The sequence below is a fragment of the Protopterus annectens genome, chromosome 5.part0, assembly GCF_019279795.1.
Source record: "Protopterus annectens isolate FY-2018-M chromosome 5.part0, PAN1.0, whole genome shotgun sequence".
NCBI classification, from domain to species: Eukaryota; Metazoa; Chordata; order Ceratodontiformes; family Protopteridae; genus Protopterus; species Protopterus annectens.
In genome coordinates this window covers 595942199-595965515 of record NC_056735.1, presented here as the reverse complement: position 1 = coordinate 595965515, position 23317 = coordinate 595942199, and positions in this window count along the sequence as shown.

Genomic DNA, 23317 nt, shown 5'->3' with positions numbered 1-23317 from the left:
TATATATATATATATATATGTATATGCACATACATATGTAGATATTATACATGTACATACACACACATATATTTATATATATATATATATATATATATATATATATGCATATATATATATATATATATATATATATATATATATATATGTATATATATATATATATATATATATATATATAGATAGATATATATAACTTCCATGGTGGTGCAGCAGTAATGTTGTTGCCTCACAGCAAGAGGTTCTCCCATTCAATTCTCGACTGGAGTGTGGGGCATGCCTTCTGTGTGGAATCTGCATGCCCTCCCCATGGTTGGATGGGCGTTCGAAAGACATGCGTAAATGGGCGTGCCTTCGTTGAAGGCTGAACTTCGAGCTGGCACCTCGGCATTCATGAAAATCTACTGCCAATCATTAGCGGACTGGAGTTCCGCTGTGGTGATCCCTAACTGGGAAAAGCCGAAAGATAACAACAACAATGTATGTATGTATGTATATATATATATATATATATATATATATATATATATATATATATAGATAGATAGATATATATATATATATATATATATAGATATATATATATATATATATATATATATATATATATATATATATATATATATATATATATATATATATATATATATATATATATATATATATATATATATATATATATATATATATATATATATATATATATACATGTATATATAACATATGCTCATAACATGTAGTGGAGTCATACCTCCGCACCAATAGTCACAACCTCTTAGTGCAAGGGAACGTAATGTAAGTATTGCAGGTATAAATGTAGAATGTTGCTACAGTAACAGGGGTTGTGTCAATAGACACATTGTGTAGGAAGTCACTTCTGATACTGACATGTATGCCATCAGTTACTGACAGACATCATAAGATCATTATAGTGAAGTACCACACAAATCGTAGTAATGATCCTGTGGAATACAGCAGAGATATGACCAATAAACATGGACAGTCTGACACAATCTGGTCAGTCCAGAGGTATACACAGAACACCTTAGTGCAAGACGTGTGGACCAAGCTTGACAAAGTGGAGGTTTACAACCATGAATATGGGGATATCACAAAAATACTGGAATAGATAAGCTCACACTGTTGATGCATTCACACACTCCTGTCAGTCCTAACACATATTAACCAGAGGAGCAGAGGTCCCAAGCCCACATACTTCCCACTAGTTAGTGACATACATATTCACAGCATCCCACTGCCTTTTCAGAAATACACAATACTTACCGTGGCCAGTTAACAGTGCATCTGACAAATATCTGGACATAATTTCAAACTAGGTAAATACACTGAGCTGCTAGACATGTCACAAAGCACTGTGTAAACTACAGACAGACTGCCACAACACTGACCCAAGTTTCCTATGGGGAAATACACATGTACTTGCAAATATAGCAGGCACTACAGGCATGGAACAGCATGGAGTAACCGACACCAGTGCGAAAGTGCATACCCACAACCAATCTCAACACAGTCACAGTCACATTATGGTAAGCCTAATTAACAGTACAGTATATGGACTATGTGAACAAAACCATCCTCATATTTGCTATGCACACACTAACCCTACATATACTGGCCCAATTCACAGTGTAGTCTGATGCCTGACTGTAGTATGGGACATGTCTCAGTCTGGCCCTAGAAATATATACGCTGGTAGGGTACCGTAAACTGGAGCAGCATGCAACATCAGATAGCACAGGACCAAGAACACTGTCATCTACCACAGTCTGTACACAGGCCAAGTAACATATTCACAATGCACACTCTATCAACAATCACCATAAGTACACAGACCTCACTACTGTACAGACAACAGCATGTCCAGGTTTTGTCCTCAAATATAAGACCTACTATACATAACATGTCTAGCAGTCTGATATCTCACTGGCTTATCAGGTATGATGTTAGTAAATAATGATATACTGTACATATGCTCATCTTACTGCATGACATACGGACAAAGGGTGACAGACTTGGGAGACAGAAGCACAAACACAGGGTCAATATTAACATATTGCTGTGATAAACTGAGAAAATTCTTGGTGTAACAGGGTTTGTTGTGACATATCTCTTCTGAAGGATATGAAGTCAGTAACTCACATGGATGTCACCATGCACTGACTGCAATCATCAGAATTTGCTCCTGCTTTTCTAAAGATAGGAAATGTGTGAGTAACACACCACATGTAAGACTCCAAACTCTGGCCAGTCTGCAGATAGCCCTACAGGTGAGAGTTTCCTTAACCACATAACACTGTCATGCCAGACTTTAAATCATGTAGAACAGCTATATCCACACAAACCCTGTTAAACCAACATTACTTCTAATGTAGAACAGCAATATGTAGATTCTGTCCCCATGTCTGGAACATCATCTTCCTGTTTGTTGGCTTGACTCTACAATGTATGTTGTAAGATGTATTTCCAACTACCCTCTGTGATGCTGTTTGTCAGACCCCCACATGAAGTCTTGCTCACAGTGAAGGAAAGGGGCCAACAACCACATGAAGTGCTTAGTTATAGGAGTGTGTTTCCATGCAATTGGCTATAGGAATGACACCACAGCTGTTCCACATGCAGTTAAGAAGTGGGGACTGCAATTCGTGCAAGGACCATCAGCTGATCATGAGCATTACTTACAAAACTCAAGATGCTGCATATGCAAAACAGATGTACTTTTCCATATCCACCAGAGAGGGAGGGAGAGAGCAAAACAGAGACAAAGTAAGCAAGGAAGGCAGTAAGAGAGTAAGAGCCAAGAGTTTTTTGTGTATAATCCGTGGGTGGAGAGTGATTATAGGTCCTCAATATAATGATGTAGCAAAACCCACACTGCAATGAATCGTGTCATTACACGATCACCCCAACAGGATACCGATGACACACACACACAAACACACACTTGCCAGTATTGAGTTTCAAACCCCTACCTTATTATGTATTGCTATGACAGTGTTACACAGTTATTGCATGCACCATGGAGCGTACATGTTGAAGAGCTGTCCAAAGGTATCTTTTGAAGGTGAGTGACATCAGCAACAGTCCTAAAGGAGGGGTAAGGGAAGTAAGTGTGAATGTCCACAAAATCAGGTGTTAATGAAGACACACACGCACTCTCTCTCAGAGAAACACACACATTATCACAGTTGGCAGAATCAACATTAAAACTCCTATCTAACTAGGTTGCTACATTACAGCATTATGCAGTTATCGCAAGTGCCGCAGAGCTTATAGGGCTGAAGCATTGCCAAAGGTTTATTTGAAGGTGAATGACATCAACAGGCATGCTAAAGTAGGGCAATGGGTGGTGTAGTGAGTGTGAATGGCTTCAAAATCATTCATCTCCACACACACACACACACACACACACACACACACACACACACACACACACACACACACACACACACACACATTTTCCAGTACTAAGATGCATAGGAAAAGGGCCACTGTAAGCATTTATTTGCCTACCTTGGGGATGGAACAGGATGCCATGTCCTTTTACTTTCTGGATAACACACACTCAGTCAGGAGATGTAACAAATCAAAGTACTTTCTGATGTAAGTGGCACTGTTGTGGTCAACAAGCATGTAGTCCACTGCAATCACACTGTGGTTACTATCTGTGAGGCAATATGCAGGAAACTACCAATATAGTGGTTGTTGCCTAGCTAAGTGTATTTGTGTATGAGACTTGGGTGGAGAGTGTTCTCTGAGTAATAGAAGGGTTGTGTATATTGTTCACCGATCCATAATGTCACATGTAGGGCTATGGATTGTCTACACCAGCATCTCTGGTGTTTGACATCTGTTGTTCATGTAAGGTGAGCATTGTGACATATACTAGGTCCTTAACATAATAATTTAGCAAAACCAGGCAGACAATGGATCCTGTTATTACACAATCACAACAACCTCCATACAGGATACTGATAACAGAGACACAGACACACACTTACCAGTACTGAGATTCAAACCCTTACCTAACTATGTAGTGCTATTATTGTGTATCGCATTTATCGCACATGCCACAGAACTTATAGGATGGATGCTGTTGCAAGTTTCTTCTAAGGTGAGGAACATCACCAGCCCTTGTAAATACTGTCATTAGGTGATGTAGTGGGTGAGATATCCCGAAAATAATTTTACCCAACACACGCATTTACATTTGCCAGGGGTGAGGTTCAAATCTCTATCTTGCAATCTTTACGGACCATTATGTTACACATTTACCACATGCACCACTGATTTGACATGGTTTGGGGTTGGCAACAGGTATGTCTAAGGTGGATGATAGCTGCAGGACTGCTAAAGTCAGGCTCTGAGATGTGTACTGGGTATAAACGGGGCCAAAACCTTTGAGGTACAAACACACATATTGTACACACACAAACACTTGCCACAAATGAGATTCAAACCCATCCCTACATAGTTACTGCTACTACATTGTTCCACATTTATGACATGCACCATGGAGCTTACACATTGGAGAACTCTCCACAGGTATCTTTGAAGGTGACTAACATCAGCAGCAGTACTAAAAGAGGGGTAAGCGGGAGAGTAGTAAGTGTGAATGTCCATAAAATCAGGCATTATCAAAGACACACACACACTCTCACACAAACACACACAGTTTCACAGTTGCCATCTTGGGGATTAGAACTCCTATACACACACACACACACACACACACACACACACACACACACACACACACACACACACACACACACACACACACTCACAAACAGAGTTTCACAGTTGCCATGTCTGGGATTAGAATTCCTATACACACATACACACACACGCACACACACGCACACACACACACGCACACACACACACACACACACACACACACACACACACACACACACACACATGCACACACTCACACATACACACATGCACAAACATTTATGCACACACACGCACATTCACAAAAACACACACCGAGTTTCAAAGTTGCCATGTCTAGGATTAGAACTTCTACACACACGCACATGCACACACACACACACACACACACACACACACACACACGCACACACGCACACACGCACACACACACACACACACACACACAGTTTCACAGTTGCCATGTCTGAGATTAGAACTCCTACACACACACACACACACACACACACACACACACACACACACACACACACACACACACACACACACACACACACACACACACACACACACACACACACACACACACACACACACATACAGTTTCACAGTTGCCATGTTTGGGATTAGAACTACCTCACTATTTTCTACTCTACAGTATTACACATATTTCACAAGGGCCACTCAGTTTATAGGACTGAGACTTGGCCACAGGGTTATTTCAAGGTGACTGACATCATTAGGAGTGCTAACATGGGCAATGGGAAGTGCAGTGTGTGTGAATGCATTCCTCGGGAAACACACACAACACTCAGTCACACACAACTTTACATTTGACAGGACTGGGTAAACAAATGCTAGATAAATACAGATTTTTGTACTATCATGTTACACAGGTATCACAAGCACCACAGACACTATAGGGCTGAGGGCTACCAAAAGCAATGTCTGCAGTGATTGACATCAGCACATCATGTGATATTGGCCAATTGGATTTGTGATGGGTGGGGCAGTCCTCATGATGGAAATCTCTCTGTCACTGTCTGTCTCTCTCTTCCCCACATCTCTGTGTGTGTATGTTTGACACGTTATAGTGTGCTGGTCTTGGATATGTGTGAGTATTCCTATCCAATGTGTGTGCAAAGCATGAATGGTCTACAATGTGGTGTGTGTACAGGCATCTGCATCTGACATATGTATAGTCCACTGTGTTGTCAGACGTGGCCTACATTTCTCTAAGTGTAGGAACATGCCTAGTATGACCTTCTGTATTGAGTGTGTGAATCCATTCTAGGTAGGTTGTACTCCAGTCCAGGATTTGGTGTTCTACACCTACAGCTAGTAACCTGTTTCTGCAGGATATCTGTAGATAGGTTGTCAATATGGAGTCACAATGGTTGAAAGATATTGGGCTACTGTAACTATTGTGTCTGTGCTGCTTGAGTTACATAGTTGGTATTAGCAGAGGTATTCAGACATATGTACTTTTTTACACTATGATGTATTATGTCATCAACTACTGACAGATATACTTATTTGCTCACAGTTATTTCCTGGGAAATAAAAGATGAATGAAGCTGTTTCCAGTATTGTGGTCTGCAGTCTACATATTCTTGCACACTCATGCAATGCTGGAAGGTAGCTGCAGACACTTGCTGATGGGTCTATGTAAATGGTCCAGCACCTTGGTACTGTGGTGGCTGAGGATCTCTTGCTTGTACATATATCAACGTGACAGAATGGTCATATCCTGCTGTGGCCATACCTCTCAGCTGTACGGATTCACCCAGGTGACCCAGAGGCAGGGTTCATATATCTGGTCAGTTCCCCTACACATTATGGTTTACAAGCAGGTTTATAGCCACCCATTCCTGGGTTTGAAGGCAGGGGTAGTATGGGCACACGTCAGAGTTTCAGACTTCACACACTCCATGACATCCATGCTTCTACCTCCCCCACTCTGTTATTCTATCTTCTTCCTAACATTATGCAAGCGATATCTGAGAAGTATCCCTATAGCTGTCCCTTCATCCCAGTGGTATTTAGGGGTTGATCCACAGTTCATGCAGTAGGACATGGTGGGCATGCTACTGGGATTTGTCCATAGGTTCATAGGTTCATAGGTTCATAGTTTGGTACTAGGCTATTTGCCCTAGGGTCTATACAAGCCTAGCCATAACAATTGCCTGGCTATTTCTTCCCAGAATATTTACTTCCCTGGTCCCCTGTCTAGCAGGGCAACTGACATGATCCCCAGGATGAATTTCCTATCTCAAATCCAATCATCAAGGTTCCTTTTGAAGAGGGCCAAAGAGGCACTCTGTTTGACATGTATGAGCAGTCTATTCCAGAGTATGGGGAGTCTCTGGGACAGGAACCTATCCCTCTAACATGCATTGTTCATTGTGATGACCAGGTTTAGATCCCTGGAGCATGTGGCTCTGAAGGATTGGGATTTCTGTAAGTGTAGCATGTCCAACAGCTCTGGGTTCGACATGGCCTTGCATGTTAAGCAGAGATTGCCTCTGAGTAGACAATATATGACATTATATAGTTGGCCTTGCATTTGTGTTCTGTGGACTGTGTTATGTTGTTAGTTGGGACCCATGAGATAACACACATTGGCAGTACTGGTGAGGCACAGACCTTTGACAGAGGTCTGTAGGGCATTTGGTAGTGATGCAGGCCATCTGTGGCAGGCATTGTGCATTCTGTCACTCCTGCATTCCCAGGCTGTGAGTCACTGGATTTCCCTAGGGTGACAGGGTAAATGCACGAGGTGTTAATGGCAATAGTTCCTGTCCATATTAATCCATTGGTCTGGATGCTGGCAGGGTGTTGCTTACAGCTAGGGACACACCTGCATGGGACACCTCTTCAGCATGCTGCATTCTGTGGGTATTCCCATGCAGAAGTGAGGGTCATACTGTACTCATTCCCAACAGCAGGGATATGACCTGTGATAAACCTGTGGCTGATTGTGGAGTGAGCTGAGTGCATGTGTGATATGGAAGCTTCTTGCAGCTGACTCACAGAAATATCTGGGACATTCCCCTTATGCTGCCTTGTGTTGGGATATAGGCAGTCTCTCATTACTTCATAACTGTGTCTTTAGTGGTCTGCCAGTGTTTGGCCAGACTACATCAGTATCCCATACTACACAGACAACTAATGTGCTGCTAACCTGTATGTACAATTCCAAAGGTGTGTGCAGTTGACAGTTACATTTTATGTACTCTGTCTAGGGTACTTCCACCTGTGTACTGTGTGTATGTCTGGGCCCACATTCATGGCATGTCCATCTTTCAGATGGTGACAGATATTGACATCTGGACAGTGAATATGGACAACTGCTGACATGGGTAATGCTGAGATGCATTGTGGTTGGCACTGCAGTTTTTGGAACATGACCCTATCATCCACAGTACTGGCCATAGGCCACCGAGATACAACCCTCCATGCCTACATGCTGACCACTTCCATGTAATATTGAACAGACAACAACCTAACATACAGACCCCTGCATATTGTACACATGCAACAATCTATCCTGTAAATTGGGCCAGCTCAGGTAATCTGTGCTGCACTGTTGTTAAACCCACACGTACATGTTACTGCATTTCTACATAGGATTGTGGGGGGGGGGGCACACCTTACAACTGTAAACATTTGCTATAACTGTACTGGTATTTCAGGTACTCTGTTAGCTTCCATTTCATTTTGTATTCTGACCTATCATGCAGACTAGAGGCATATCAGTAGAGTACAGATCTTAGGTTTTATTGACCTACATTTCAGTTTCAGACTTCTTACTCTTCAGAACTAACATATAACTGCCAGACCTGTTGTAGTCTGTCTGTGTAGGTCTTGAGGGGGGCTGTTCACCATTGCCATCAATTGGAGGCCTTAGCACAACCTTTCTTTATGGTCATCTACACCTGTCCTGCTGGCTGAGGCTGGTGTTGGGTATGTGAGCCTCAATGGCATGCATGTGTGTGTCCTATGTACACACATTTGGGCCACCATATGTACTGCAGTGGGATTTGTCACCTTGTCTAGTACTGCGTACTTTGTTGACACCAGTATTTGTTATGGATGTTATGCTGCCCATATAGGTGTCCACTATCTGCTGCTATCCCATTCAGCCACCCGATTCCCTTGCATGCTCACATCCATACCATGGATACAACTAGCAGAACATACTACTCCATTCAGGAATTGATAAGAAGAGTGACTTATCTGGCTGTGCCATTATTGAGGATAGTGCTAGAGGGCTGACCATGTTGGATCCACATATTACACTCTCTATACATGGTAAAGCAGAGGTAGTGTCATGTTTGGCATCCCTTTTACCAGTGGTGGTTCATGCTGTTGGACTGCTGGACTGCAGCCTCCCCAGCTAAAAGGAAAGAAAAACAAAACAAAAAATAAAATATTCAATAAAAAAAAATACTGACTGACTTAGTGGCTTGTCTTTCTTAGATGCAAGTCCGACTGACTTGCTAAGTTCTGGAACTCGAACTGCACATGCATGCTCGGTGAGTTTGGGGTTTTAACAAAAAATAGTTTCTCTCAATCTGGACTGCTGTTAAACCAGTCTGTATTAATAAGAGAAGGTTTACTGTACACATGCCCACAGGTCTATGCAGTTACTAACCACAGTGAATGGAAGAGGCTCGGACTTCCACATTCCCAGTCACGTACATGGCGTGACTGGCTGAGTGGCTACTGATTTGTTTTCGGGTCTCGCTCTCTTCCCGTGCTTTGCATGCTGGGAAAAAGAAAGCGAGCCAAGAAACAGTCAGCTTCTGTAGCGTTATTTAAAGTACAGAAGTACATAAAGACTTCGGTTTCAGATACAAGTACCAGATGCTGGTATCAGTAATTGAATGGAAGCAGGTATTACAGCTTAGGGGAAGCGTATATAGAATTTGGTGTCCAGTACAACCAACAAGTCTTGTTATACAGCGATTGAACAGGAACAGGTATAAGAATTTAAAGGAAGCAGTTAATTATCTTGTTTCACAAAAGCAACTTCCTCCCATGGTAATCAGAAATTCTGCAACTTATCTGGAGGATTGTAAAAATTTGGTCATATTCTGTCAGTCACTGCAGTTCTGTAAAACCATATTAGTCCAATTTATGCTATTTTTTTATGTATATAGTACTGTGATCCCATATGTCTGAAAGCAATGCATGTTGTATGGGGAATTTTCTCCTATCTCCGTCATTATGTATCTAAGAGGAGTATAGTGAGAGGTGTACCCTCCTGTAAAAACAATGTTTTAGACAAGTGTAGGTGGTATTACTGGAAAATGTGTTCTCATTTCATTCTGACAGAGTGATTACTACACTATTGATTTGCATCTTGAGCTATCAGACAGAAAGTGGGTATTTAATGTTGCTGAAAAATGAATATAGTTCTTAGTGTTATAACTCACTGAAAATGAACAGGAATACTGTGGAGGGGAATCATCATTTTATGCGTTACAGTTATATACTTTAATTCATTCTCCAGTAACCTGTTTAATCCAATTCAAGGTCAGCTGTAGACTATTCAAGCACTCAGCTGACACAAAACAGTGAAGCCAGTTCAGAATGGCCCATCAATCCATTGGTAGATGTTTACACACACACACACACACACACACACACACACACACACACACACACACACACACACACACACACACACACACACCAATAGACAAGGAGTGTTCTAGAACCAGTAACTAACTGAAGCAGGGTGCTGCTCATTGTGTCCAAGAACAGACAACTAACTCTGAAAAATTCTTTTAAATGTATTTGCAGCCTCATGTTGTTTGTTAATAAGGTGCCTACTTGTAGCAAGATGGCATATTGCAACTCTAGAATAAAGACTTTTCCAAAGGATGCACTGCTTTTGTTGTGCATGTCAGTTTGAAATGACATAGTATCTACTGAGCCATTCCCCTAAGTCAACATGTTGAGGAGAAAAATGGTTAGAATAGGTCAGACAAGCCAGTGCTGATACCATTTTTAAGGATGATAAAATAACATGATAACAGTGCAAATTATCTTTGATTTAATTTTAGTAAAACTGATTGTTTATTTAGTAATTGTTTGTACATAGTGAACATGTCTACTGCCATCCATTGAATTTACTAGGTGATTATGGAACAGAAGTAGATTGTTGGACCTTTCTTATGCATCAGGTACATATTGCGGACCCACTAAGGGAGATTTTACAGTTATTAATCAGACTGCCATATTTTTGGGAAAGTGGGAGGAAAGCAAGGCATTGACAGAAAACCAATGTGAACATATAGAGAACATGACGTCTCCACACAGGAAGCATCCCAGCCAAAAATCAACCTGGATAGCATCTTGCTGTGAAGCAACAATACTACCCACTGCAGCACTCTGCCACCACACTGGCAAGTTAACCTCATTTACTAAAAGAGAAATTCTAGCCCTAGAGTGCCCATCCATAAGCAGTCCTGGGTCACAAGCCCATCTGACATATGTTGCGTATAAAAATGTTACCTCTGAGTTGATAAAATGCATTGCTCTGTTTTAGCCAAATAATTATACCAAGCAGAAAATAGACTGGTAGCCAGATGTTATAGGAATGTGACTGTTAGTCTACAGTATGGCCTTTTGTGTGTGTGATGTCAGCTGTTAACATGTAAAAATGTACTGTTGAACTCAGAAATGCAAGAACATTATTTTAACAGCTTGTAAGCTATTTCACTTGAGCAACCATTGTTTTGTTAAATGATTATGGCAGACATAGCTCTACAGACATAAAAAAATGTCCTTATATTAAATAATGGAAAACATTAAATCACAAAAAGTGAAGACATGCCTTGGCCAGTATGTAATATTTTCTAAACATTTGTTTAAGATGCATGGTATTATGAAATAGCTAAATATTTTTTCAGAGAAATTTAAGAAGTGTAGATCATTAGGGCACTTAAGTAACATTATAATTTGACTTGGCCAAAATGCATAATGGATTTTTATCAGGTTTGATGCTGTATTTTTCTAGGACTGATTTCAATACAGAGCCTCAACCTACACTTTTAGGTTGCAGATAATCGTGACCTGAATGATCTCATAGTTTTAATGTAGCAGCACTGACTGATTTATTCTTTGCATCTAGGCCTTAAATTGCAATTAATTTCTTCAGCTTTGTGGTGTTTCATCAGGAGAAAATTATCACCCTTTAATAAAGCATCTGTCTTTACAAGATACTTGCTTTATATGTACCCTGAACTTCATTATGTATTAAATCTGTTCTTTCCTGATTATATGCATTACTGATACTTAGTTGCTGTAAACTGTCTACCCTATTGCAAAATAATTAATTTTGTTTACCATAACTGACTTTTGGTTTATGTTGATCCTTAATAGCACCACTTAAGTATTTGTGTTTAGTGCCTTGCAACAATGAATGAAAATTAGGCTCTTTAGCCTTGTCAGCTAATGTTCTGTGACAGATACGTGTCTGTACCAGCCTGCATATTTCTGCATGAAGCAGAAGCAATTTTCATTGAATAATACTAGGGCTGCTTCTATTAAGACTGATATGTATGCCTAGTTATGTATGCTGTAAGACTAGTAATCCATGCAGCTTTACTTAATACTTGCTGTCTTGTTTCTTTTGGATGACAGATTGCATTATAGTGGTAATACAAGACAGGGCTACAGTATTTTCAGAAGCTCATTACATTTGTTGGAGACTTGCAGTCATCTTTGCAGACTTTACCTGTCAACTAAACAGAATGCCAGTCTATCATGTGTAGTCCATAACCTGTGCAGTAATCCTTTAAGCAATTTATCTTGAACTTGTTTCTTGTTTACTGTTCATTTTTTTACTTTGATCATGTTTCCCCCATGAAACAAATATATAGTTGTCAGGCAGCAGGTGTTTTTTGGATAAGAAACTTTTTTACAAGTGGGGACTGGGGGAATACCAGATGCTGCTACTTTCAGCATGTTACTTAGTACTTTTATAAAGCTGAATATAAATTATAATTAGAACTGCAAGGAGAAGTGTTTTGAGTCGAGTGCTGCTTGTTTTTTTATACTTGATTTTGACTGGCATTCCAGTAATATATTTAAAAAGTAATTTATTGTTTCATGCCTCACAACCATTTTGTTTCCATCTAGATATTAAGTAAGCTGTCATGTAGCTAATGCATTGAAATATTTTTTGCTCCACTTCATTTTGTCTTGATTGGACTACCTGTATATACATGTAACAATGTGCTGTGTAGAGTATTCAGCCTGCACCATAGTGACTGAGCATTTATTTCATGTAAATTGGTAACCATGGCCAGCATTGATCCCACTGTGCTATAGCTCCACCCCATTCTAGTTGGCCCCACCCATTCAGCTGTCTCCTGCAGCCCTTCTTTGATTTGAAGTCACCAGCCACCACTGCCTTTTACTGTATGTGCGAGTCAGAGAGAGGTGTCATTCCTGGGTCCCTACCGTGTCAGTGTATGTGCTATAAGTTGCCTCTTTGCCAAAGCCTGGGCATTCTGGGCACTCCTTCTGCCTACATGGCCAGGCTCAGGTTGTTTCTCCTCTGAGTCCCTCTGTGCCTGTGATGGCCTTGGCAATGGTGGGGGGCTGTGTAGCCCTGCCCCATGCTGTTCCTGCTGCAGCTGTTTCCACAGGATCATATTGTGCAGCATGGCACATACAATGAACATTTGTGTAGACGTAGCTGTAGAGTACTGCAAGCCTCCGCCGGATATATCCAGTCAGCAGAACCGTGACTTGAGCATCCTAAACACATGCTCTATTATGATTCTGGTTTGTGTGTGTGCCTTATTATGGAGTTCTTGTTCAGGTGTGTGTGAATTTCTGATGGGTGTCATCAGCCACGGCTCCAGTGCGTAACCAGCATCCCCCACTAGGTGGCCATATGAGATGTCCCCACTGGAAAATTTCTGGTACAGCTGTGTCATATGCCAGATGTGGTAGCTTCCAGGGCTGACAGCACACACATTCACAATAATGTCCTGGGCATCGCACAGAACCTGGTAGTTGATAGAGGGGATGCCCTTGTGGTTTATGTAGACTCTACCCTGCTCACCGGGTGGTGCTTTGATGTGTTTTTGCGTGCAGTGTATAGCACCCACTACATCAAGGTATTCTGCTATTTGGTGGAAGAGATGCATATTGCTGGTCAACGCCATTGAGGAAATGTATGTGCTCACCGGTGTTTGCTGACATGGCATCCAGGAACTGGTGGAGTACCCTGGATGCTGATGCCTGTGAGATCCCCATGATATCCCCAGTTGGCCTTTGGAAGGTACCTGTAGCTAGTATTCTTAACCCTACACATACCTTGGTATCCACTGGGATGGGTTCCCCTCTGTTGGTTCTGTGTGTGAGTCGTGCCCGGCACAGCTCAATAATTTGCTGTAAAATGCCCCTGTCCACCCTATAGCGCTCCACTATCTCCAGCTCATCTAGCCCCTGGTAGGTTAATCTGGGTCTGTACACCCTTCTCCTCCTCCTCCTCCTCACTGTGGGTTTGTCTCCAGAATTCACATCCTCACCACCCTCATTCTCTTAGACATATTGATGTATGAGAGAAACGGCAGCCCCTAACATTTTGTTAGTTTTGTCAGGTAAAATTTCCCCATCTGTGTACACTGGTGGTGTAGAGTTTGTGGAAAAAAACAGAGTGAAAGGTGTTTTCATAGTTTATAGTAGTGTGCTGGGCTGGGCTGCTGCCTGTGTAATTGGCTAATTCTGATACATTTCACCTGTCAGCTATGCTAGTTCTCCTTGATTGCCTTCCTACTGCTGTTTCCCCTTCCCATTACTTTTCCATTTAAGCCCTGAGGTGCACTGCGCATACCCAGTGCTCAGATGTGAACAGAGCTGCTATTTCTTGTGTTTTTTTTTTTTTGGTTTAAAACTTGGTGCATGGCATGCACATCAGTTTAGGCAATGTAAACTCTGCTAAGCTACCTCAAACACACACCCTTTCCTTAGCTGTGCTTAACTAAGGGCAAACACAGGTCACAGAGCTCTAATAAGCTTACAGAATGCATGACACTCCCCCTTATGAGGTCATCTATCTGTTATACCATGGTGTTGCTGCAACTACACAGTTGAGTGCAAGCTAACATTGAGAGGAAATCTGTGATTCAGTATTAATCCCCTCATTTGCATAAAACAGAATGCTAATTCATAGTTACCACACTCACACTGAGCCTTCCCCCTTAGCAACCACTATTCCCTGTCATTGTTGTCTTATGCATGCCATTGACTATCATGGCAAAATGCTGATCTGAGTTTAAAAGCTTATTTCCAACTTTTTTTCTTATTTTTGGGCCGATCCCATTTGCGCACCTCTTAAACAGCTGAAATCGGCCAAAAACAAAATAAAAGTTATTTTTTATAATTTTGCAACTATTTCCCATGCCAATGGCCATTGGAATGCCTACTACATTGATTACATCCTTTCTTTGGAGCTGTCATGCCTCCATTTTGTAATTTGCAGAAATGTCTTGGGTTAGTAACTGAATACATTTTTGCAGGTTACACTATTCCTGCACAGATGCCTGCCTGCTTCCTGGATTGCTAATTCACCTCATTTACGTAGTTTTCACCAGCAAATGGGGTAATTAGCATATAGTAGTGGTATCCATGCAGGAATAGTGCAGGAGCACTCGTGCATGTCCCGGGAGCTCATTCCTGGATCGCTCGTTGGCCATATTGCGTGTGGCAGCTCTTGCACTATTCCTACACACCATGCAGAGCTTGCTGAATCCTGGGTACTGTATTGTATTATTTTTTTAATTTCACGTTACTCAGGTTTTCTCAATAAAAACACCAGCAAAATTACATCATGGTATGTATTAGACAATGAGTTACATATGACTGCAAAGCATTGTTGGTTATCAGAACAACTTACCTGTTTAAAGGAACAGCTTCTTACTTGCATTGTGGTTTTACTACTACATCATCATATGTGTCTTCAATGTGAGGCATCTTGGTTGTAAGAACTAGTTGGCAACTTGCCTTTCAAGAAAGAAAGAAACTAATACTGAGGCATTTAGAATGGAAACACAGTAGCCTATACATTGATTTAGGTAATGAGACCTTATGTTTCAATCTTTCATGATGTCAGGGCAGGAGTTTTCAGCTTTGAAAAAAAAAATTCACAGAGCTGTTCTTATCAACAAAATAAAATGCAAAAAAACCCTTCACATTTGGCATCAACAATGTATAATTTGGTATTGTATATTGTGAATAGGTTATATCTGTTCCAAAGATTTGTTCTAGAGCATGCCCAATGCACTTTTAGGACAATAAAACATTTCCAGAGCTACCTGGCAGAACACCATATCGAGCCCCATAGAGGAGAAAAGATGAACTTATGGTGTTACAGAATAGCAGAGCCACTGATAAATGTTCTACAAGAGGAAGTGCACAAAAAAATTGTATCATTGTGGGATAAAAGAGGTGCCAAAACGTGAATAGGAGAACTCCATAATGATTTTTTTTAAAGATTTTAAGAAGCTGAAGAGATGTCAAAATTTGACAGCTATACAATGCTTAGGGTAGCTGAGGTATACAAAGGTTACAGAAGGCAAGAATCTTAACAACACTGTGTCTGACAAATAGGTATTGGAAAATCCCTATAACAGCTGAACCCAAGGAAAAGGCAGACTTTTCAACTCCTGAAGGCTTATTTTAGCATGTGACCCTTCTGTACTGGCTACCTGCTGCCCTTGCAGCCTTTGAAGGATTAATGGACATAGTCATAAAACCTTGTGCCAAATATGCTGTCACTTGCCTATATGGTCTTATAATACAAGCTGAAGACTCCCTTTTAGCTAAGGTGTGGGCTTTATTTGGTTCTCTGAGATAAGCCAGGTTGGCAGTCAGTGCCTCCAGTATTACATTAGGCATTTCTGAGGTAAAATGTTTACAATATGTAAAAAGAAAGGAAAGGAATTGTCAGGCTCCAGAAAGAAAAACAGAAGCAATGGAATTTGACTTATTTCAGGTGCTAAGAATCAAGTAAGGACATTCTTGGAGTTTGTTGGTACTATCAAAAATCTGTAGCTTATGTTGCATCTACAGCATACCACTGTAGAAAATTTGATAAAGGGGTAGATGACCGTTATGGTAAAATGAACATTAGAATCCGATAATACTTTTAAAGGGTTGACAGAATTGTTATGTTCAGAACCTGTCTTAACATTGCTGAATTTCAGTTGACCCCTCATAGTCTATACCAGTGCATCAGTAGCAGTCCTGAACCTAGTTCTTTTGTGTGATTTTGAAGTGATAGAAATACCCTTTATGTTTATTCATTTGTGAGCTAAGCAGAGCAGGACCAGGCATTTCATTACCTTAAGGCAATGCCTAACATACTATCTTCTTTTCAGGGGCATTATATTGGTCACAGATTCTGCCCACATTATTATTTCACAACCATCAGCATAGAACTACTAAGCTTTCCCAGTAGGTACTTTGATTACTGTCATTCAAGCATAATGCAAAACATTACTCAGTCTTGACCCATTACAATGCAGCTGACTGATGCAAGGCCTGCTACCCATCTCCTTGGGTTGAAACTGAGGATTTTGTTCTGGGAGGGTTAGTGTAGCATAGTGTAGGGGATCTGACACTTGGGTATGTCAAAACTGATATTGTGTATATAACATTGCAATGGTACTGAAGTATGATGTCTTAAAATGATGTCTTGTAAAAAGCATTACAAATATTGTTGTACAAAAATGTAATTTCTTTTAAGAGTAACAGTTATGTCTCTATATCTGATACAGGGATTCATTTAAATTGTGTTGATAACAAGTAATTACCTTGTTTATGTAATACCAAAAAGAATGACTATGGACTTGAAGATCAGAGAAGATCACTTCTCAGTGAGGAGGTATGATAATCTAGCTAGAAGGAAGTCATCTGAATATCTTTTGGAACTAAATTTGAATGGGTATGAGAGACTGCAGAGTTTGCTTGTTATGTGTTTTCCTGTCAAAAAGAAGGATTTAAGCTACTAAACTGTATTTTGTCATCTGTGTATTTTGCACACACACACACACACACACACACACACACACACACACACACACACACACACACACACACACACACACACACACACACACACACACATATACACACAAATATACATGCCTAAAACAAAATATAAAAAAGACCAAAGATGCATCTCTTATAGGGGAAAGCCCTCTGGTACCCTTCAGTGTCTGTAGGGGGCAAGTCCCCTACACCCCTAAAATTTTAAATACCAACTCTAGGATTGCCACATCTCTTAGTAAAAGGAATATTCTGAGAAATGACTTTCTCAGATTTAGTATATGTAAGTCCAGACTTAGGCAATTCAGTCTACACATTAAAAGACTCACTAATTTGGGTCCCAGTAAGCACCTTCTTCAAAATAGCTTAATAGACTGTGACTGTCTCAGACTGTTACCATGTACAAAAAAACCCCACTCTTCTATATCATATTACAAATAAGCACATGACTAGGGAATTCTGCAGTAAACTATGTTTCAAATATTTGTTTCTTACTACACATTTAAAATGTATCATATTGGGGGTGCTTGGCCAAGATGGCAAAGTGAATGCAGCAAGTGAATGAAGCTCTATAACCTAAATTATTTCTTCTGACTTGTAGCATAAAATAAATATTTTGAAGAACTAAGAACATTATTCAGTTTTGTAGTAGTATGGAGATATTGCATATACTTAATTTCTTCAAATATAATAATTGTTTCACTTAAAATGTCATTCTGCAGGGGACGCCCCCACTCTGGGCCAGCAATCAAGGAGCCTGAATCCTCACTACTGACACTGGCGTGGGACATTCACGTGGAACAAAAATGGATACACCCAGTATTTCCAGATACAGCTCTCTGCATCAAGCAGAATTTACCTTAAGAGCACACAGGGAACACACTCAGCCTGGGGTCTGGATTTCTCTTACAGTCTCTCCCCAGCTCCACAGTAAGGCTCCCCACTGGCACAGCTGTAGAAATCATCAGTTGAGTGTCCAAGCCAAGTCCTCCAGCACCCACTCTGTGAAACCAGTGTTTCATGTCCCTGCTCCAAGTAGCTGACACACACACACACACACACACACACACACACACACACACACGCACACACACACACACACACACACACACACACACACACACACACACACACACACACACACACACACACACACACACACACACACACACACACACACACACACACACACACACACACACAAACACACAAAAACACATATACACTGGAAAGGCTGAGACAGATTTACTAGCTATGCTCCCTTCTACTTAGCCTATAAAGTAGTTACATTGCCACCAGACACACGAAAGCCAGATGCTCAAAGGCTATTTCAAGGGGGACCCAATTATACTAAGTGAAATTAATATTAATAGAAATGACAATGTTGACCAAACAGCCAGGCTTTCAGGAGTGGCCACAGTGTCACTAATTCACTAATAGATGTAAGTACTATCAAAGGTTAAAATATTCTTTAAACAACCAGCCACAATGAAAAGGTTAAATATATTTAATAATAAATAATTAAAGATATGAAAATGTTAAACATATATTTACAATAAACACCAGAGTTTCAGTCACGAGAAACATTAAAAATAACATAGGCGGACAGGTTAACCCAGTTACAGAAAAAGCAATACTTAACTAATCTCACTATATTTTCTTGACTGATCTAAAGAATTATTATTCCCTGGTTACTTACTAGAGCAAGGCAAGATGAAGTATGTGAAAGATCCTTCTATGCCAGGTTACAAAAACAGAGTACAATGAGACTTCAGTCTCACCTAGTATTAAAATATCAATTTTGTGATGGATTGCAGAATGACATCACATAGATCTGGTTGTCTGACTTCTGGTTCCCATGCAACCCCCCCATTGCTAGAAACTGTAAGGATTTAACACCTATTTGTCAATAACACACACACACACACACACACACACACACACACACACACACACACACACACACACACACACACACACAGCTTTGCTAGGAAAGTCATAAAACAATAAACCTCCAACTTTCCAGAGTAGCAATTAGTTCACTCCAATAAGAATGCAGAAAGCTTCCTAGTATGGACTTTTTGTCTCTGGGCTCATTGAGAACTGTAAGATAGCATCTTTATGGCCTAGGCCCAATAATTTAATTTCAGAACATTTTCAAAGTTTGAGATTAACCTCTTCTTTTCTGGTATCCTCTGTTAAAACATGTACATTTAAACAGTTACAATAACAGGGCACACTGTTGGTACATTTTTAACACAAGCAACTTTATGAATACATTTTTCAACAGAAGCATCTGTACAAATTAGTTTGATATACAGTATAATTCTTTACAAAATTCCAGCTAGCTGTGCTGACGTATATTACACATCCACTGCCCTACTTCTCCTGGCATAGCTGACAATACCTTGCATCATCACACTGCATTTGAGAAGTATCTGGCTAGACACTATAAAATGAGTCATCCAAAGAGCAACAATAAGGATTTTTCTCTTAAAAAAGAGATCCAGTTCTTAATATCTAATATGCAAGCTATTCTTACTAAAATAGATAGAGTGGGCAGAATTCAGTAAAGACTACATGATTTTTTTCATGTACGCATCACAGAGAGATGCGTACATGAAGACAAACAATTTTGGATTCAGTAAGCACCACTTAGCAACCTGCACACACTCGCAAACAGGGAAAATTCAGTGGAATGAAATTACCTCATAAGCAGGTGAATCTTATGTAAATGAGGCAGGTTGACCGATCCAACAAGCAAAACGGCATCCGTGTAGACTCCGTGTCAGTGTCAGTAGTGTACATGGAATTTTTGTGTGTACAGCAGTCTACATAGAGAGAAGGGGATATAAAATCCACAAATATGGACATACCCCCTTGAAAATGTTATACCACATGTGCAAAAGTAATATTGTGGATGTCAGAAAGAGGAAAGGAATAATATTTTTTTTAATAATCTCAGCATGTTTGCACTATGCACCACAGTCAAAAACATGCTTAATAGAAAAAAAACATTTTATAATGTATTTTTCATAAATTTATTATAGGACCTTGTATCAGGTGCATACAATGGTGCATTGGTGCTGTTACCCAGCTCATATGGCTACGAACCATGTAGTTTTCAGGCTTTCAACATGGATATGTATGCAAATGAGGTGGGTTTCTTGAATAGCAAAAAGGAGTAAGTGCGTCCATATAGCCACTTCATGTAGGCTCCTACACCTTATTGATATTCCCACTGGAGGTGGATGACATCAAGGGGTATGTTCTGTCATTTTTAGGATTTTTTAGTTCCTGATGCATAGTTGAGTGTGTATGTGCGGACAAATCACCCAGGTAACAGTGATAATATAGTCAGCAAGGGATTAAAGCAGGATATATTCAATTAATATTTTGGACTGCTGTATAAGCTCTGCTGTGCAGCACGGCACATAGCTTAATATGCTCAGTGAGCACACTACCCATGTAACAGTGATAACACAGGCAGCAATCAATGTAAAGCAGATATATTCAATGAATATTTATTATTGTATATAAGCTATGCTGCGCATTGTGGCGCATAGCGCTGTGTCGTGCACTAAAGTAGGGCCTTTACATCATATTAATTACAGACTAGGCAAGTGAACTGCATCACAATTAGCCAATCACACATGGTGGACCTACAGCAGACCTGTTTAAAGTATGAATATACCATACATTCTGATTTTCCCCCAATAATCTGGACCATTGGAGTACAGACTTGGAAATTTTAACTGAGATAATGCTAGGGGCTGCTGCAGCTATGCTACATCTGTATGTGCTAGATGCTGAAGTCACTCCTGTTGGTGCTGCTGAAAAAAAGACATAGGCCAAGAAGGAGAAGAGTGTTCAGGCCCAGAGTATCCTTCCAAGAGCTACATGAGCTGGAAGTTGTAGAGTGCTACAGGGTGGACAGGGACATATTACAAGAACCCACTGACCTCTGCCACCCTCAACTCAGAGCCAGAGCTAAAAGAGGGGAACCCATCTCAGTGGAAACAAAGGTATGTGTAGCCCTAAGGATACTAGCTCCATGTACTTTTCAAAGACCAGCTGGGAGCATGATAGGGGTGTCACAGGCATCTGCATCAAGGATACTCCACCAGTTCCTGGATGCTATGCTCCCACGTGCAGGTGAGCACACATCATTTCCCCTTTCCACTGAGGTGAGGGCCATCAGAATGCAACATTCTTACCATGTCGCACACTACCCTGAAGGACTGGGTGCCATAGACTGCACTCATGTACACATCAAGGCACCACCTGGTGAGCAGGGTCGAATCTACATTAACCACAAGGGGTTCCACTCCATAAACTGCCAAGTTGTGTGCTATGCCCAGGGGATTATCCTGAATGTGTGTGTTGGCAACCCTGGATGTTACCATGGCTTCTATATCTGGCACACATTACAGCTGTACCAGATGTTTGCTAGGGGGGCATCCCACAGGCCATTTACTGGGGGATGATAGCTACACCTGGGAACTGTGGAAGATGACACTCATCAAAAATGCACACCCACACCAACGGAAGAATGCCATAATGAGGCACATGCACAAACTAGGAACATCATAGTGCATATGTTTGGGCTTCTGATGTCATGGTTCCAGTGCCTAGATATATGTGGTAGAGCTCTGCTGTATACTCCAGCCATATGTGCACAGATATTTACAGTATGTGCTATGTTACACAATCTGATCTTATAGAAACAGCTGCAGCAGTATCAGCAAAGGGAAGGGATACACAGCCCCCCACCAGTGTCTAGGTCACCACAGCCACAGTCATGGGAGGACTCGGAGGAAGAACCCCCTGCTGATGTCCCTGTAGGCAGATATAGGCATGCTTTGCATGCCCTGACTTGGGCTAAAAGATAGTGCATAGCACATTCACTGACAACCTAGGGATGTAGGGGCTAACACCTTACTCCTGCTCACATACACATATTAAAATTGATGCCAGGCAACTTACACATCCTGTACCTATCCATGAATTGGCTGCATACTCCTTTTATCAGACAGATTCAGCCCTGATTTACAGTTGTGTCAACTGCTGCATTTGCAAGGTAAGTCTATAACCTACACATTAGTCTACACTAGTATTAAGATATGTCATTGTATGCATGGACCTGGTACATTATGCAAGTAACTATAGTGGACTAGTTGAACAGAAATGACATCCACATGGGGCTACAGATACCCATTCCACTATCATGTCTCCAGTTGTAATCAGTAGGCCTCATGCATGGAATATCCATGCATTCCTCCTGCAACAGATTACTGGTACATCATTCAAGGGAGATGTTAGAGAATGGGGTTAAATGATAGTCAGACTATTGTGTAGCTTAGCAGAACATGTAGTTTTCTTTCTCCACCTCCTACACAACAGATTCCCCTTGTAACTGCCATAACAGTAACTCAACTATGGTATATGAGCATTTCACACAGTCAGTATGTCACATAGTCTCAGGACAGTAATATAGAATTTGATCTTACATTGTATGTGTTTAGTAACTGAGGAATAGCAA